Source organism: Artemia sp. Qi Xiang Cuo, chromosome 10 (genome assembly GCF_049724085.1).
Source record: "Artemia sp. Qi Xiang Cuo chromosome 10, ASM4972408v1, whole genome shotgun sequence".
NCBI lineage: Eukaryota > Metazoa > Arthropoda > Branchiopoda > Anostraca > Artemiidae > Artemia > Artemia sp. Qi Xiang Cuo.
The window spans coordinates 38864301-38871305 of record NC_142803.1 but is presented as its reverse complement, the minus strand read 5'-3'; positions in this window follow the sequence as shown (position 1 = coordinate 38871305).

Below are 7005 nucleotides of genomic sequence, written 5' to 3'. Positions count from 1 at the left end.
GACACACATTCTCAATATTAGTGATTGCAGATATTCCCTCTGAAAGTTTTATGAGCAAGAAATTAAGGTTATTTCTGTTGTTTCCCAAGGGGTTGCTGTAGCTTTCCTCCATAATGCAACCAAAAAACTAAATTGCACACATACACACAGATATTCCACATGAATGTTTTAGGGGGATGAAATTAAGGTTGTTTCCCAAGTGGTTGCCATAGCTTTATCCAAAATGCAAAAAATAATTTTATTGTATACACACATAGATATCGCCCATGAATGTCTTATTGGCAAGTTAGTTAAGGTTATTTCTGTTGTTTCCAAAGGGTTTATCCTAGCTTTAGTCCAAAATGCAAGAAAATGACTAAATTAGAAATTCACATTCGCAGTATTAGTGAATACAGATATTCCCCATTAATGTCTTATGGGCAAGAAATTAAAGTTATTTCTGTTGTTTCTCAATTGGCTGTCCTAGCTATAGTCCAAAATGCGATGAAATAATTAAATCACACACATTCACAATATTAGTGTTTGCAGATATTCTACATTTTTATGTTCAACGAGTTCAGTGGAATAAAATATTAGTAAAGAGCAATCTATGTCCTTCAAATTGACTTTTACATGCGAGACCACTGTCCAAATCATTTATAATAATAAAAGAACTTTAGACACAAAAACTATAATGAAAAGTTGTATTTCAATAAAAATATTTTATGCATTACTTTGTTATATCACCACTATTTTTAGGGTACGCTAGGAAGTTAAAACGTTTAGAATGTTTACTAAAAAGTCAGCTATTTACTTTTAGTTGAAAAATATCCTTTGTGGAAAGAAAAAAAAGTTTAAGCCAGTCTAACAAATATAAAATTCGAAGTAAGTTTACGGAAAATTTGCGCATGAACAATTGTTAAACTTAATTTCTGGTCATTTTTTATTTAATATAGTAGCTCTTTACTTTCAGTTGAAAAATGTCCTTTGTGGAAAAAAGTTTCAGCAACTCTAACAAATAGAACATTAGAAGTAAATTTACAGAAAATTGATCCTTGAACAATTATTCGACTTTATTTCTGCTTATCTTGTTTTAATGTAGCAGCTCTTTACTTTTAGTTGAAAAATATCGTTTGTTGAAAAAAAAGTTTCTAGTACTAACAAATATAACATTAGAAGTAAGATTACAGAAAATTTACGCTTGAACATTTATTCGACCTTATTTCTGATCATCTTTGATTTAATGTTGCAGCTCTACTTTCAGTTGAAAAAAATATCCTTTGTGGAAAAAAAATTCTGCCACTTGAACAAATATAACATTAGCATTATATTTACAGAAAATTTACTCTTGAACAATTATTTGACTTTATTTCTGCTCATCTTTTATTTAATTCAGCAGTTCTTTACTTTTTAGTTGAAAAATATCCTTTGCGGAAAAAAGTTTCTACCACTCTAACAAATGTAACATTAGAATTAAGTTTAAAGAAAATTTAGATTTGAACAATTTTTCGACTATATTTCTGCCCATCTTTGATTTAATGTAGCAGGTCTTTACTTTTAGTTGAAAAATATCCTTTGCGGAAAAAAGTTTCTACCACTCTAACAAATATAACATTAGAATTAAGTTTAAAGAAAATTTAGATTTGAACAATTTTTCGACTTTATTTCTGCTCATCTTTAATTTAATATAGCAGTTCTTTACTTTCAGTTGAAAAATATCCTTTGCGGAAAAAAATTCTGCCACTCTGTCAATTATAGCATTAGAAGTAAGTTTACAGAAAATGTACGCTTGAACAATTATTCGACTTTATTTATGCTCATCTTTGATTTAATATAGCAGCTCTTTACTTGTAGTTGAAAAATATTCTTTTTGGAAAAAAAAGTTTCTGCCACACTAACAAATATAACATTAGAAGTAAGTTTACAGAAAATTTGCGCTTGAACCCTTATTCGACTATATCTCTGTTCATCTTTGATTTAATGTAACACTTCTTTATCTAAAGTTGAAAAATAAACTTTGTGGAAAAGAAAAAGATTCTGCTACAGACGACTTTACTTGTGGCAAAAATAAATAAATTAAAAACTCTGTGGAGAATTATCTTAAATATTTCTTACCTGTATCTATTCTAAAGATGCTTCAGATACCAGTAATAAAACAAATTAAAAACGAGCTCTACTTGTAACAAAAATAAATACAATCTTAAATATTACTTACCTGTATCTATTCTAAAGATGCTTCAAATAGATGAATAAAACAAATTTAAAAATGGCTCTACTTCAAACGAATATGATTACTTTAATCTAAACGAAAAAAATTAATTCGAGTATTAGTAACCTGTGTTTATTCTATATATTCTTCAGATATCTTTTATTCTTTACATTTGGACAAAAAAAAATAAAAAAGCAAGTTACAATATAGTAAAAAAAATATGACGAATTCAAAACAAAAATAACTACAAGGCTTCAATATATCACCTTTTCTAAATCATTATTTATTTGTTTCTATACTGAATATGCTTCCGAGAGCAGAATACGAGAAATTAAAATAGCATCAACTTTAAACAAAAATAAATGCACTAAAATTTTCGAAGAAGTATCTTAAATATTACTTATCTGTTTTTATTGTAAATAGGCTTCAGATATTTTCTAGTCTTTACAAATTATCCAATAAAAATAAAAACCAAGACCTGTACCTGGAAATATATTCTAAAGATGCTTCAGATAACAGAATATAAGAAATTTCAAAAAAAAAAACACGACTCTACTTATAACAAAAATAAAAACATTAAAATATACGCGAAGAATTATCTTAAATATTACTTAAATGTATCTATTCTAAAGATGCTTCGGATATCTTCTATTCATTACATAGTGAGCAATAAAAAAAGAAAGTCACAATAGTAAAAAAAAATACGATAAATTTACCATAAAAATAACTCCAAGGCTTCATTATAATCCATTATCTTAAATATTACTTACCTGTATCTATTCTAAAGATGCTTCAGATACTAGAATTAATGAAATTCGAAACAGCTCTAGCTATAACAAAAACAAATAGATTAAAATGCATGTGAAGAATTATCTTAAATTTACTTACCTGTATCTATTCTAAATATGCTTCAGATATTTTCTATTCATTACATATTGACCAACAAAAATAAAAGAGGAAGTCACAAGATGGTAAAAAAAATACGACGAATTTACCATAAAAATAACTACAAGGATTCATTCTAATCAATTATATTTAATATTACATACTTTTATCTATTCTAAAGATGCGTCATATACCAGAATAAGAGAAATTACAAAATGCTCTACTTTTAACAAAAATAGGTACATTAATAATATACGCTAAGAATTAATCCAAATATTACCAGCCTGTATCTTTTCAAAAGATGCTTCAGATACCAAAATAAAAAACATTAAAAAACGGCTCTACTTGTAACAAAAATAAATACATTAAAATATACAAGAAGAATTATCTTAAATATTAGTTATCTGTATCTCTTCTATAGATTGTTAGATGTTTTTTATTAATTACATAGTGAGCAATAAAAATAAAAGAGCAAGTCATAAGATAGCAAAAAACTGATGAATTTACCATAAGAATAACTCCAAGCCTTCATTCTAATCAATTATCTTAAATATTACTTACCTATATCTTTTCTAAAGCTCTTTTAAGTAATTATTTTCAGACATTTAAAACAATTATTCTCAAGACACCCCTCCAAAATAAAAAATAATATGTATCTCTTAATGAAGTTACCATTCCCTGAGATTTATCTCTTAGTTGGTAGAAGAAATAAGTTCTGTTAATCTTTTTCAGTTTTTAATATCCCTAAAAATAATGGAAATATATCAAATTAATGCATAAAAAATATTTAATGAAATAATAAAATGTAGGATATTAACATAAAGATATGTTACATACATTATTAACTACATTAAACAATTTTTAACATTTTGAATCTATTCCAAAAATAATTCATTGTGTTCTCTCCCGATAGTGTCCCTGTAAAAATATCTATGTTCTCTATGTCTCTTCTTTCGGTCTTCCATTTCTGGCATGTCAAACCTATTTATGCGAGACCTTCCTTGTGCTCCTGATCTTCCTTGAAATGGAGGGGTTGTTCTTTGTTTTAATTTTTTCTTGTGATATTGGTCACTCTTCCATTGAAAAAATGATGAGCCTGCCCTTTTTCTTTCCATATCATCAAAGATTCTTCTCATTTCTTCCAGATTGTCCTCTTCTATTTCCTTTTTCACGATTTCTAAATTTCCTACATTGCTCTCATGTGAATTACTGAAAAAAAAATGATTGTGGCAAATAATCACAATAAAAAGATCTGTCCAACTCAAAACATTGATCCTTGTTAAAATCTAGTATATTCTTGATTTATATAACTCTAGTTCTCAAATATTATAGCCTCGTAGTGTTGATAACCGACCATAGAGTACAACTGGGAAAGCCACGTCATGGCTTTGAGCAAGAATAGAGCACGATTGGTACAGCCGCAAGCTTATTTCTTGTCATTTTAAGAAAAAGTTGGAGGGAGGGGGCTACTTGGAGATTAGGGAGAGTTTGAGGTCCTTGGTGGTTAGAGTCATTGATGGTTGCGGTACTTGATGGTTCAAATCCATAGCCATCTCACTATCTAATTTCTAAGGATTGTATTGAACTTTACGATTCATGTCAAAGTTGAATAATTTTCTAAGGTCAAAAAATTCTGTCTAAAGAAATTGCTACTACAAACGTTATTTTTCTAACAGTAAAAGTCACGGCTAAAATATCTGTATAATTCCCATTTTGAATTCAGAAAATATAAATGTGAATTTGTATGTTTTAAGTGTTTTTCTTGTCATTCTAAGACATGTAAAAAAAAAGTTGAAAAAATTCGCATGTTAAAAGAAAAAAAGAGTTGAAAAAAATAAACTTCAAAAAGTATTAAAAAAGGGGGATGGGCCCTAAAAGTTTCCACGTCGTGTCTATGAGCAAGAATAGAGCACAATTGGTACAGCTGCAAGCTTATTTCATGTCATTTTGAGAAAAAGTTGGAGGGAGGGGGCTACTTTGAGATTGGGGAGAGGGGGACCTTGGAGGTTGAGGTCCATGGTGGTTAGAGTCATTGATGGTTGCGATCCTCGATGGTTCAAATCCATAGCCATCTCACTATCTGATTTCTAAGGATTTCTAAGGATTGTCCTGAACTTTACGATTCATCTCAAAGTTGAATAATTTTCTAAGGTCAAAAAATTCAGTCCAAAGAAAGTGCTACTACAAAAGTAAAAGTCACGGCTAAAATATCTGTATAATTCTCATTTTGAATTCAGAAAATATAAATGTGAATTTTTATGTTTTAAGTGTGTTTCTTGTCATTTTAAGACATGTAAAAAAAATTTGAAAAAAAACTAAACGAAAAAAAGGAAAAAAAAATTAAAAAATATTAAAAAAGGGGGATGGGCCCAAAAATTGGGAGGGAATGGGACCCTTGGAGGTTGAGGTCGTTAGGGGTTAGGGTCATTGGTGGTTGCGGTCCTTGGCGGTTCAAATCCATAATCATCTCACTACCTGATTTCTAAGGATTTTTAAGGATTGTTCTGAATTTCTATATTAAAATTCTTTTCTTAGCATCTATAACTATTAGCTTCCATTTTTTAGCATGCTCCAATGCTAAAGCATATTTTATATTGCCAACATTCCTCAATTGGTAGTTGTCTATTATAGCGACCACAGCCAAGAAGTGAGAGCTAAGTCAAGTCACGAGATATTTTCTTGGTGCCTATGGCTCTATTAGTTTCAACTTTTTATCATACTCCAATGCTAAAGTACATTTTATATTGACGACACTGCTCAATTGGTGCTTTTGTATTATACAGAACAGAGCTGAGAAGTAAAGCTAGGTCAAGTCTCAAGGTCATCTTGGCGCCTACGACTCTATTAGTTTCAAATTTTTTGCTTATTCCAATGCTAAAGTATATTTTATATTCGCAACACTGCTTAATTGGTATTTGTGTACTATACAGAACACAGCCAAGAAGTAAAGCCAAGTTAAGTCACAAAATCTTCTTGTCATCGCTAACCGTTTCTATAGATTGATATCAATGATTTTGTTCCAAGTTTATGTCTAGTTGCGTTACAGTTACCACCCCCTCAGACATACCTTATTGGTAAGCAGTTTTAACCCTTTTTTCCACATTCATACAATCCAATGAAAAATAAGAATATTACCGAGCTCTGTCTCCCTATTATTCAAATCATCTCCCTATTATATCTCCCTATTATATTTAATCAGCTCCCTATTATTCAAATCATCATTAAGTTAGCTTTATGCAAATTACCTTTGTAATTGAGTTACCTTTGATACATCTGCTGTAAAAACCTTATTTTTCCCCTGGACATAACGTACAACCCTTGCCCTGACAACCGGGGGGATTTGTTATCCACAAAGACATAAGTTTTGAACTTTTCAAACACATTGATATTTTAAAATTTTGATTGGAAGTGTTTGGGAAAATGATGGCCGCAGGGGGGGGGAGTCATTTGCCTTCTGATCACTTTTGACTACTTAAAAAGGTCACCAGTCCTCAATTTCCAATCGAATGAGCCCTTTTTGAAGTTTCTTTTTCAGTGCTTTCTTTTAAACCATATATACCCCACGGGTTCAACTGTGGTAAAGCTTTCTAATTTAGCTAATTATTAATTTAGTAAAAATATATAAGACGCAAATATGAAGTTTTGAAATACCACTTTTTATTAAGATAAGGAACATATCCTGCCAAGTTCTGTTTAACGGGAAATTGAGAAATTACCACTTCCTAACGATTACCTGGGAAGGTGTGGTTGATAAAAATGTATAAAAGATACATTTTATCGGAAGGAGGGATCGGATACTAACTTTATGCCGGACTGACCTCTGGTCCGTTGTTTTTAGAAATACCTTGGAATCTTGTCTTAAGTATCTTATTATATATTATTGTAGTTTCTGAGACTTGTGGTCTACTTGGGACAGCCAGTCCCAGTAGAAT